At 42.8% G+C, this 12,768-nt stretch overlaps 1 protein-coding gene and 1 long non-coding RNA gene across 4 annotated transcripts in view; one reads left to right on the plus strand and one right to left on the minus strand.

The window, feature by feature from the left end:
• PDE1B (phosphodiesterase 1B) overlaps positions 1-12,768 on the minus strand; it is a 545,540-nt gene that overhangs the window by 29,919 nt on the left and 502,853 nt on the right. The gene's annotated exons all lie outside the window — the stretch shown is intronic.
• LOC115087671 lies at positions 5,027-7,175 on the plus strand. The gene is made up of 3 exons (XR_003855574.1): positions 5,027-5,070; positions 5,151-5,580; positions 7,046-7,175. It is a non-coding gene; the product is annotated as an uncharacterized LOC115087671 (long non-coding RNA).

The following is a 12,768-nucleotide window of genomic DNA, read 5'->3' on the forward strand; positions in this document are numbered from 1 at the left end:
GAAATTTCATTTTTTAGTTCTTTCAGGACCCTGGGGTGTATACTATCTGTACCAGGTGATTTTCTACTTTTTAGTTTGTCAATCTAGCCAATTACCATTAAATGCAGAGTTAAACTGGTCCCAAAGACAAAGAGCAATTTGGTTTATTAAAATTTTATATAACTTCAAATTGAATCCTTCAGGATCCATTGGCTTAAGCTGTTTCAGACTCTTGATTGTTGTGATTTCCTCTAAGGTAATAGGGACATTAAGTCTACTTAACTCATCTGGATGTATTTGAGGGAATTTTAAGAGAGGAGTAGCTCATTATGTCAAAAACAATATCCACGCAACTGAAATGCAGACGATGTGAGGGAAAAAAAGCGCTGAGGGGTGACTTAAAAAGTTGCAACTTCCATTTGCACTGGTGTGGTCTAGAGGCATCTGACTCAGACAGAACTGGAATTGAGATCTAGCCAAAAACAGCCAGAAAGTGGGAAGAAAAGGAAAGGAGTTGCTCGTCAGAGCTTTTAATCTGCCAGACGTGGATTGGAGTATCCCTGCTGCAGAATCTGTGGATAACGCGGTCGGTCATCCCAGTCCTATCAGCCCATAACCTTGGAGTCCTCTTCAACTCCTCTCTCTCTCTCATCTACGCATATCCAAAACACTGCTAAAATGCGCTGTTTCTTTCTTTATAACATTGCCAAAATCAGTCCCTTCCTTTCTGAACACACTACCAGAACCCTTATCCACTCTCATCACCTCCCACTTAGACTATTGTAACCTGCTCCTCACAGGTCTCCTTGCAATCATCTCTCTCCACTGCAATCTGTCGTAAATTCAGCTGCCAGACTTATCTTTTGTCAAAGTCGCTATACTCACATAATCCCTCTTCTGAAGTTGCTGCATTGGTTCCCTATCTGCTCCTACAAACAGTTCAAAATCCTCTTTCTCACCTACAAATTCCTTCACTCTGCAACTCACTACCTCTCCTCTCTTATCTCTCTCTATGCCCCTCCTCGTGCACTCTACTCGTTGGATGAGTCATTCCTATCTGTGCCCTTCTCCTCTACTGCTAATTCCAGGCTCCATGCTTTCCAATTGGCTGCACCGGGTGCTTGGAATAGTCTTCCTGAACTAGTGCGTCATGCTCCTCTCTTATCGTGTTTAAATCCCATGTAAAGACCCATCTTTTGAAACCATTTTTAAATCTTATGCCTGATTGTCTGCTTTTAGTCTTAACTTTCTTTTCTTTTTAACCATTGTCTTGCTTTATGAAATATTCCAAGTCCCTTGTCTTGTATGTTTGTCTTATTACATTGTAATTTCTATTGAGCAGGAACTGTCTGTATGTTTGTACAGTGCTGCGTATGTCGTGTACTGCTATTGAAATGTTAAGTAGTAGTAGAATCTGTAAGAAGTAGAGAGATTGAGGATGCCCATCAAGGAGCTCTGCTCAGACAAATGGTGATAGAATTCACAAGGGGAGGATAGCTAATGGACCTGGTACTTACAAACGGGGATAGTATCTCTAATGTCTGAGCAGGTGCCCATCTGGGCAGCAGTGACAGGATGGTATGGTTTAAGATAGTGTCCAAAAGGGATGGAAGTCACATGAAGATCATAGTCATGGATTTCAAAAACACTGACTTTGCTATAATGGGGAAGTATCTTAAGGAGTTACTAGCAGGCTGAGAAGAGTTATGTAAAGTGGGACAACAGTGGGCTAAATGAAAAGGAGCTAAAATAAGGGCAACAAATCTTTTTTGTCAGAAAAGGAAATAAGAGTAAAAAGAAAAGGAAACAAGGATATGATTCTCCAAAAACGGTGCTGAAAAAAATAAAAGCAAAAAGATGAGCATTCAAAAAAGAAAAAAAATACCAGGATAGCAATAGTGGAAGAAATCTTGCTTTATCTCTTTGACAAGCCTAACAAAACATTTTTCAGATATATCTAAGAAAGGAAGAAGGCCAAAGGTGGCATTGTAAGATTGAAAGGAGATAAGGAGCAATGTGCAGAATTAGATTTTATATTTAGAGGAAATAGCAAAAATATCAAACAAATACTTCACTTCAATGTTGACTAAAGAAGACCTTGGAGGAAGGCCACTGATGGTTGGCAAGAGTAGGGATGAGAGTGAGATAGATACAACCCCATTTACAGATGAAAGCGTTTGGGTGGAACTAGGAAAACTAAATGGACAAAGCCATGGGATTTGATGAGATACATCCCAGGATACTAAGGGAGCTCAAAGAGGTATTGGCAGGTCCATTGAAGAACCTGGTCAACAGATCCTTGGAAACAGGAGTGGAGAAGAGTGATATGATACCGCTTCACAAAAGTGGTAGCAAAGAGAGCCAGGAAACTACAGGCTGGTAAGCCTTTCCTCGGTGGTGGGAAAATTAATGGAGCTGCTGAAGGAAAGGATAGCAACTATCAATAATCCAGTGGATTGCAAGATCCTAGACAACATGATTTTACCAGACAAAGGTTGTGTCAAGCAAATCTGATTTTTTTGATTGGGCAACTAGAGAATTAGATCAAAGAGCACTTTGGATTGTATTTAGAAAAAGATAAAAGTCTGAAGGCGTGGTTGTTTCACCAAGCTTCTTTTTAAACCTCTCGTCTCTGATCTGAAGAGACTCCAGCAGCATGCTGTTCCAAGGACCTGGAACAGAACTTTCTCCAACTCTGGACTGCCTTTATAGATCCTCTAGCCAGGGCTTCCTGTGGTGCTGGCTGATGAAGTCACATCCTCCAGGAGTATATAAGGAAGTCTCTTGCAACTAGCCAGAGCCTTAGCAACAGGTCCCCTGGTGTCCTTGCGGTCCAGTGTATGTTGCTATCCTTGTCTCGTTCTCACCTTGTGCCTTGTTCTATGTTCCCGTTTTAGTTCCTTGTGTTGTCCTTCGTTCCCTGTGCTCTGTTCCTTGCCTGTCTGCCCTTGGCTCCTGGCCCTGCTTGTTTTCCTTCCTTGTTGGGCCTGTCTGTCTTGTGTAACCTGTTAGTCTCGGACTGACTACTTGGATCCTGACTTTGGCCTGGCCCCTGTCCTTCCACTGTCTGCTGCCAGCCCTGACCTCTCACCCGTTACCCATTCTGCTGCCTGCCACGACCCTTGCTCAGATTGGACTCTCACTCAGCTTAGCCCCAGGGACCCACCTAACTGCTGGATGCCAGAATCCAAGGCCTCAACCATGCGGGGAAGGCGGGAGCTATAGATTAAGTTCTAGCCGGTCCTACCTATGGGCTTCTCCTCCCACTGCCAGCATGAGCCTAGTGAGTTCGCTCGCTAGGTGGCACTAACCGTGCTACAGCCACAAAGATCTACTTCCTTGACAGCGTCACACTTTCAATGATATTTAGATTATCTGCTGTTAAAAGTTTTTTCGTCATTTTATTATATTGATTTTATAGTCACTTACTACATTTATTTTTAATTGTGTATTTTATCTATTTTATTGTAAACTACTTTGATACATTAAGTGAATCTGCAGTAAATTAAGACTGAAATAAAATTAAACTCAATGTGGTTTACTTGGATTTCAGTAAAGCTTTTGATACGGTCCCACACAGGAGGCTCCCAAATAAATTTAGAAGCCTGAGAGTGAGTCCCAAGGTGGTAGAATGGCTTGCAAATTGGTTGACTGAAAGACAACAGTGAGCAATGGTAAATGAAATCTTTTCTGAAGACAGAATGGTGTTAAGTGAAGTGCCTCAAGAATCGGTTCTGGGACCGGTCATGTACAATATCATTGACAGCAATACAGCAAAAGTAAAATTTGTCTTTTTGCAGATGACACTAAGATCTGCAACAGAGTGGACTTCACTGAAGGAGAAGAGAGACCAAAAAGCCATCTCAGAAAACTCGAGGAGTAGTTGAAGATCTGGCAGCTGGGATTCAATAAGCTAAGAATCAATCCAAAAAATCAAGGTACAAACGTGAAGCTATTGATACCAACACAAAAAATGTAAAACTTCACCATATCATGTTTCAATCATCTTTATTAAACATGAACTTACAGATGTTCAGAAAAAAAATCAGAGGAAAAAAGATCTCAGGACCTCATGTTATGTTCTACATAGAACTTTTAACATATAAGAGGTAGTTGTAATCATTGGTCCTTAAAAAACCTCCAACCTCCAAACTTTTAATTGATTTATTAATTTTAAATCTTTTTAATCAATTTTCTTAATTTTTCTTAAAAGTAAGCATGTGCATTAAATTGAAGGAAAAAGTTGGCTATCGTTACCATTCAACTTTCATAAAATTCTTTTCTCCCAAAATCAATTTGTGGTGACTTCTAATCACAACACAACAAGAAAAAAAATTGTAAACCTTGTTTGTGTGTGCAAAAAATTCTAGTATGTAACTAGATACTTGTTGAATCAATCCATTTCCATTCAATTCATTGTCCTTAAATCAACTTTTCCATGTAATCCTTTGTTTAAAATTATGCAATATGCAATTTCCAAAGGTAGTATGATTGTTGCTCAACATTCAAATAACATTTTCCATAATCAACTTTTTTTCTCAACCACGGCAAGAATCGAACTTGTCTGTGTATTGCATTAACCAATGCTGTCCTGCCGGGTGTGCTTTAAATCAGTTCATTATTCTTAAAACGCCGACATCAGCTGATGTTTCGCCGTACGGCTGCTTCAAGGCAGTTACTGTATGAACATAAAAACAATGTTTTTGTGTTTTAAAATGACAAGATGTAATGATTAAATCTCATCAACTATATAGAAAAAGACACCTGGTAATCCCATTGAAACTCTCTGAAATGTTCAATAGAAAGGAAACCAGTCTATCTCCTGATTCAATCCAATCAGAGTTTCCCACCGTTTGGATTCTATATAGTTGATGAGATTTAATCATTACATCTGGTCATTTTAAAATAAACAAGGGTGATTGGTGGAATACTGAAGATGTGAATCGGAACCAGAATCGGATCCGATTTCAGTTCCGATTCACATCTCTAAAATACTAGGCGCATGCGCTGGCGTTTTCTGACTTGAATCGCCATTAGCAGTGGGAGACTGCATTGAGAACTTTTCAGATGCTAGTTGTCGTGATCCAGGAGGTATGTAAAGATTATAATAGACTATTTGATCAAGTTGCTGCAAACATTTGAGTTTCAACATTGTTTTTATGTTCATACAGTAACTGCCTTGAAGCAGCCTCACCGCGAAACATCAGCTGATGTCAGCGTTTTAAGAATAATGAACTGATTTAAAGCACACCCGGCAGAAGGACAGCATTGGTTAATGCAATACACAGACAAGTTCGATTCTTGTCGTGGTTGAGAAAAAAAGTTGATTATGGAAAATGTTATTTGAATGTTGAGCAACAATCATACTACCTTTGGAAATTGCATAATTTTAAACAAAGGATTACATATAAAGATAATGAGGCGAGGCCTCACCTGGAGTACTGTGTTCGGCATCTAAAAAAGGATAGAGACAGGATGGAGGCTGTCCAGAGAAGAGCGACCAAAAGACTTATGAGAGGAGACTGGAGGACCCAAATATGTAAATCCTGGAGGACAGGAGAGACGGGGGAGATATGATACAGACTTTTAAATAACTGAAAGGTATAACTGATGCATAAGAATCAAACCTTTTCTCATGTATATAAACTGTTCTTGACAGGAAACTCCATGGGGGTAGGACTCAGTGAAAAGGGCAGGAAATATTTCTTCACAGAAAGGGCAGTGGACTCATGGAATGATCTCCCGGAAGAGGTAGTGAAGACAAGAATGGTGACAGAATTCAAAAGGGCAGGGGACAAATACAGATGATCCCTAGTGGCTAAGGGATGAACATTTAAAAAAAAAAAAATGGGGTAATCTGTGATAATTTTAGGTGTAACAATTCTGCAAGGGGGCAACTGCACGGAGCGGCAGTTACCACCCTGGACACCTTTGCTGGGCAGAATGGATGGACGTTTACGATGTGACTATTGTGTAAAGAATGCATCTTGTTCCTCTAGTCTAGACCTTGATTGTCGTTGTGAATATAATGACTAGTGATACATTCTATGTGCATCATTGTGTGCCATCGCCAAATGGTATTTCACGCATGTGAACCTTTGATTACTGAGATAAATCTGGTTCCCTCTCTACTTAAGCTTAGCTAACAACCTGCTGGATTTAGTTTTGTAGTTACACAATTTGGGTGTAATTCTGAGCAGCCCGCACTGTTGCACGGTACGCACCGTACCCCGCAGCCAGTTTTCAAAAGGGAAACTACCTGGGAAGTTTCCCTTTTGAAAATTGCCTATAGGGCACGTAAAGTCACTGCAGACATTTGCAGCTGCTACTTCTGCAGGCAACAGAACTGGGGCAAAGCAACATGCATAGGTCTGAAAATCAGACCTACAGGGGTTGCTTTCCTATTCCAATCTAACGCCTCCCCGCCCCCAGGCGAATGCCCCTTTTAATCCTATTAAAAATACACACTGTGCAAAAATGACGCCATCCCCCCCCCCTGCTGCATGCTTTTAGCCACTCACTGGGGAGGGGAGAAAATCTTCGACCAGAGCAATTGACCCCCAGGTAAACCTTAGTTTAAAAGATCAGCTCAGTTTGTGCAGCCTTACAGATATGTGCACGTGTTTGCGGAGATCATGCTGGAGAGGACAAATTTCAGAGTCCTTCATGTGAGTGAAGAGCGATCTAGCCATGTAAACTGGCTGCCTGGAAACAGCCCGCCCTGAAGCCACCTAAAAGCACAGGCCTGCTGCCATAACATGGACTGGGGGGGGGGGAGAAGGGGGGGTATTCCCAGATGGGCCTGTTCCAGGCAGGGTTAGAAAATAAGCTTACGCATCTTGTATTTTCAAGTCCGTGTGCTTTATTTTCCATGAAATAATTGACCCGCACAGAAAGCATGTATTTTTTCTTTTAAAAATCTGGTGCAAAAATCTGCAGGTAAAGAGTGTCCCACAGGCCTTGCAGTAAAGCAGACAGTCTGAAAGCTGACCCCTGAATGCTTATTTCCTTTTCATTCTATTGTTTGCTGCCTAGCCTGATGTTTCTCCTTATTCTGTGCTTGCAGGCACAGCCACATTATCCGAGCATCCAGCTGCAGACGTGGCTGTCGGCTTCCTGTGGGGACCCCACTGCTAACGGGATGAAGGAGCGTCAGCGGTACGCCAGGAACACCAATCTGCCAAAATCAAATGGCAGAAAAGGCAATGCAAGCAACTCTTAACAAGACGGGGACCGTGGCCTGCCTTTCTGACTGCTCCCTGGCACGCCCGACGTGTCGTATATTAAGCTACAAGAGAGTCAGGCTCAGGGCTACGAGGATGTAATTGGTACCATGGGAAAAGCAGAAATCACAGTGCAACCATGTACACATCAATGCAGGCAGAAAGTGCTGTGCAAAGATTCAAACATCAAAAAGTCAACCTTTACTAAAAGGAAGGAATCGATGCAGATCCTAAACCACCTCCCAGCGGCACCACATTTTCATTTCATGACACTCCTCAGATGTGTCAGAGTTTGGTTTGATTTCCCTTTATTTATATTTATTAAATAATATATTTATTATATATATATATTATATATATATATGTTATATATTATATATATATATATTATATATATTATATTAATATATTTATTATATTTATTAAAAAAAACAAAACCATTTCAGCTTCAATATTGGCTTTTGATCTGTGGTAAGGTGGCCGACTCGGGGTACCCAAAAAAAAGACATTCACCTTTAAAAAGGACAAAAGGCTGACACACTTCCTAAATGGAGGACAAAATGCAAGACAAACATCTGCATTGAATTTGCATGTCCAATTAGCAGAAATTCATTTGAATGTGCCAATTACATGCACATAGATGGAACATCACAACTTATTAGAATTTAAACAGAAATACAACTCACCACATTGGAGAAGACTGACCAAGTAATGCAAATTGCAGCATATTTAAAATTCAGGTGCAATAATTCCCTGCCCCAAAGGGAACTGTCCCATCTCTGGCTCTAGCTCCTTACTCTGACACCCTTCCTACTACCTATGGAGGTACCCTGCTCCGTCCCCCTCTCTCTCTATACTCCATTTCTCCTCCTCTTAATCTCTCCCCTGCCCAGTGTGGTCCCTCAACCCCTCCCCCTGTCCCCCTGTCCAGCAGCAGATCTCTGTGCCCTTCCCCTGGCTAGCAGGAGGTACAGGTCCCTTTTCCCCAGCACCGGGTCCCACTGGCCAGTCTGTCTCTCCCTCCTCTCTGCCCAGCAGCAGATCCCCCCCTTTCCTCTTGCCTCACTCCCTATCCCCATCTGTAGGTCTCTTTCTGACATATAAAAACAGAAATAATCTTGCTTCCAACACCGAAATCTCCATTACCTCACTTTCCTACGTCTCTTTCATTCAACAAGCATACTATTCCCATTACTCCTAAAGCTGAAAACCTGGGAATTACTTTTGATTCAAACCAGTCGATGCAAAATCATGTTTCTATGGTTGTGAAATCATGTTTTTGCAAGCTACATTTATTAAAAAAAACTGAAACCTCTGCTTGAAGTACAAGACTTTTGACTAGTTTTACAATCTCTAATCCTCAATAACCTGGACTACTGTAATTCCCTATATCTCGGTCTGCCTGCATTTATGGTTCATCCAATCCAAATTATTCAAAAAGCTACTGCTCAACTTCTTACAGGAACAAAATGAAGGGACCTTATATCCCCCTGCACTCTACTCCCTTCATTGACTTCCAATAGCTTTCAGACTACGATATAAAATTATATTCATGATTCATAACCTCCTCCAAAATGAAACTTCTATCTGGTTAAGTATCATCCTCCGCATTTATAAACCCACAAGACAGCTCTGTTCCTCCAAGAAAAACCTATTAGAGATTCCAGCTCCTAAAATTCCAAGACTGTAACTAGAAATCGGGCTTTTTCTGTAGCAGGTCCATGCTTGGGGAATTCTCCCCCTAATGAATTAGGAGAAATAAAAAGGCTTTAAAGACCTGCTTATTCTCCTTAGCCTATCCTTACATTTTCAGTGCAATCCCTCAGTCCTTAAAGTAATTCCAAAGCTCAGGCCCCTGCATTCCCATGGAACGCCCTGAGCTTTGTATGGCTACGTTTTTATTCTGATTTTACATGTAAATTTGTCTTTAGTTGTGTATATTTACCTATTGTAAGCTGCTCTGAGCTTTTGTAGAGCGTGGCACATAAAACATTTTAAATATTAAATAAATAGACAGAAACCCCTCACTTTCTGACACACACATGCATATAAAACTGTTGCTTTTGTACTTAGTCAGCAAGTGCTCCCAGAACACCCCCTCAGAGATCTTGTGCTGGTTACTAGTCCTTCCCCAGCCTGCTGCGGCCACCTTCCCCCCTCCGATGGAAACATATGGGTGCCCCGGGCAGGATAATAATTTGAATGCAGCGGGAGCACAGGAGTAGTGCGCGCAGGAGTTCCACCCCAGAGATGCGATCACTCCCTGCACCGCATGCTAGCTCTAGCAGTGCCTCTGGCAGCGCTCAGCCATGGTCTTACCCAAAAAGCTTCCAGACGTGTGTTACAGGGAGGGCAGCAGCACTATTCAGCTAGCAGCCCAGCCCAAAGCTGGGTGGAGAGGCTGACACGAGTTGCTTAAATATGCATTGCCAATTTTATATTCATTTGTATGATTTATATTCCACTTTTCATTCAGATACTGCAGGTATTTCCCTGTTCCCAGAGGGCTCACAATCCTAGTTTGTACCTGAGGCAACAGAGGCTATAGTGACTTGCCCAAGGTGACAAGAAGCAGCAGTGGGATTTGAACCCTAGCTTCCCTGGGTCACAGCCCGCTGCTCTAATCACTAGGCTACAGCTCCACTCAGTCAGGAAGCAGCACAACACCCCATACAGGCTGACACCCCAGGCACCTGCCCAGCTGGCCCGCCCCTTAATCTGGTCCTTCCCCAGTCTCTCACACACACTCACTGGCTTTGTCTAGTGGACTGCTACACCTCTCCTCTTAGTGCAGGCTGGCTGCAGCAGGCACGTAGATACTCCAGCTTGTAAATTGTCTTGCAAATAGTGACTGCCCTCCCACCTCTGATACAGTCTCTGGGGCCGATGCAAAAAAAGAACGTTGAAGCAGCGCCCACTTTCCTAGAGCGCCCCCAGTCACCTCTCCTGGGGGCACCATGCAATATTTAAATTAGGGGTTGCGTTGTCAAGGAGGCGCTAGGATCGCTTGCATGCCCCAGCACCTCTTGATGGGAGCCCGCGAGCAGTCAGCTGTCAGCAGCCGAGCACCGGTTAGGAAAACAGATGCTGAATTTATCGGTGTCTGTTTTCCTAATCAGCGCACAACCATGGGTTCGGGAAACAAACGCTTGCTAATTGAGTGTCGGTTTCCCGAACCTGTCGTCAGCACTATTTTTAAAACTTTTTGCTTTTTAATTTTTTTTTTAATTTTTTCAATTTTTTCAAAGTTTGCCGAGTCTGCAACCAGAAAAATAGACCCAAACTTAGGGGCCGATGCAATAAGACGTGTGTAAAAACATGCATCTAAAATGGGTGCCCCCTTTTTTTTTTTTTGACACGCGCACAGCCACGACTCCTGGGTGCCTGATGCAAAATTTAAACGAGCTGCTGCATTACAAAGGACATGCTAGGAAGAATTATGTGTCCCTAGCGCTCAAATGCATCGGGCACCCAGGAGACGTGGCTATGTGTCCACAATTGCAATGGGCACTCAATACGAGCAGCCATTTTATCCCACTTCAGGTCGATTTCTGGACACCCAAGATACACGCACAATAGCAAGAGGCGAGATTGGCCTGGAGTGTGTCTATTGTGCGTGTATTTTATGCGTCCAGAATTTTTTCTCATCAGGTCATAACATTATACCTTTATTCTTAAACACCATAAGCAGTAGTGTTTAAACATTTAGGTAGGAACCACATAGGACACTATTTTTTAAATTTCTCCTGGGCCCTCGACTCACTCGCGGATTGATTTAATGCCAGCTCTGGAGCTGGAGCTAAATTTGCTGCATTAAAAGGAGTGCGTTGGGCTCCCAGCGATTTTCTGCATCGGGTGGGGAGGACGAATAGCTAATAAGCTCATTTACATGGAATTTACATGTGATAAGTGCTATCAGCTCTGCATTTTTTGGGTACGCGTTTTGGATGCGATAATCTCCTTATCGCATTGGCTGCTAGTCTAGCGCGTCCGAAGCGCGCATAAACCTGTGAGCTAGGCTGAGCGCACTTTATTACATCAGCCTGTTAGCATACTCCAACTGCGCACTCTTAGGAGGTGGTGATCTCCTGTGCCCCTCCTGTACATGGTTATTTCAGCAGGGCTTTTCAGCGCTAGGAGTATATGGACTTATTTGGACAGGAACTGAGATCCAAGCATGGATATAATTATTTAGGACTGATCAGGGAATGTTGGTCATTTACTCTTTATTTGTATTTTGCTCTTCATCTTTTATAAAATACTACAGTGATGAATTGTGCTTATTTGTATACATATAGGGCCAGATTTTTAAAGGAGCGTGCGCGGGGTACATTTGTGCGTGCTACCTGGCGCGCACAAATGTACACCCGATTTTATAACATGCGCGCGCTGCCGCACGCATGTTATAAAATCCAGGGTCAGCGCAGGCAAGGGAGTGCACACTTGTGTACCTTGTGCGCGCTGAGCCCTTGGAAGGAACATTTTTTTCGATTCCCCCCCACCTTCCCCTATCTAACCCACCCCCGGCCCTACCTAAATCCCCCGCCCTACCTTATTTGACAGAGGCACAGCTGCTATGCCGGAGGACTCGGGCCAACCCCCAGACTGCTCCCGGACCGCTGCCACGCCCACAGCCCCGCCCCCGGACTGCCCCTTTTTCAAAGCACCAGGACATACGCACATCCTGGGGCTTGTGCACGCCACCAAACCTATGCAAAATAGGCTCGGCGCGCGCAGGGGTAGGATTTCGGGGGTTATGCGCGTATATTACGCGCGTAACCCTTTGAAAATCTACCCTATAATGTGATGTTTGTATGTTAGTTGCATAAAAGGTATATGATTTTGTTTTAACCATGTTGCAAACTGCCTTGAGTTGTAATGGGAGAATTGATTAATAAATTGTAATAAAATTAAATTAAAATTAAATGCATAAAGATTATAAATGTCCTAGGTTGACTCACCAATACAAAATATTTCAAATCTCACTGTTAACCGTGTTTGCAACTATTGCATGAGAATTCTTGGAAGCCATTACACTGGCAACAGCCGTGTTAGAAACGACATCCCTAGGGCCAGCCCGATGGCTCGCTGGTAGTACCAGAAATCTGGGTTAGATTCTTAAGTTCAGCTCCTGCTCCTCGGCCCAAGCCATGAATGCTGCAGAGGCCGCACTCACAGGTCTCAGGAGCCCCAAACACCTTCTGGCTGGCTGAGAAAGCACTTGTGCTAGGGTTCCCAGAGGAAGCCATGGCTTGTGCCTCATGTACAAGACTGTTTACGGTGGCCTGGCTGGATGGAAGGCAGCTAAACATGGAAGGAAATATGCAGGTGCTTTAAGCCATTTTTTTTTTAAACATAGGAGGAAATCTGCTTAATATCTTTTGGTCATTCATTTTTCTAAATTACAATTATAGCAAATCCATCCCTTAGAAAGCAATGGGTAGCAGGATTTTACAAGTCCCTTGAAAGTGAAAAATGTAATTTACATGCTACCAGCACAGAGAAAGGAGGTTTTCTTTTAAAGTGGCAAAAACCACCTAGACTCCTTAAAATATCAATTTCTCTT

The sequence above is a fragment of the Rhinatrema bivittatum genome, chromosome 3, assembly GCF_901001135.1.
Source record: "Rhinatrema bivittatum chromosome 3, aRhiBiv1.1, whole genome shotgun sequence".
Lineage (NCBI taxonomy): Eukaryota > Metazoa > Chordata > Amphibia > Gymnophiona > Rhinatrematidae > Rhinatrema > Rhinatrema bivittatum.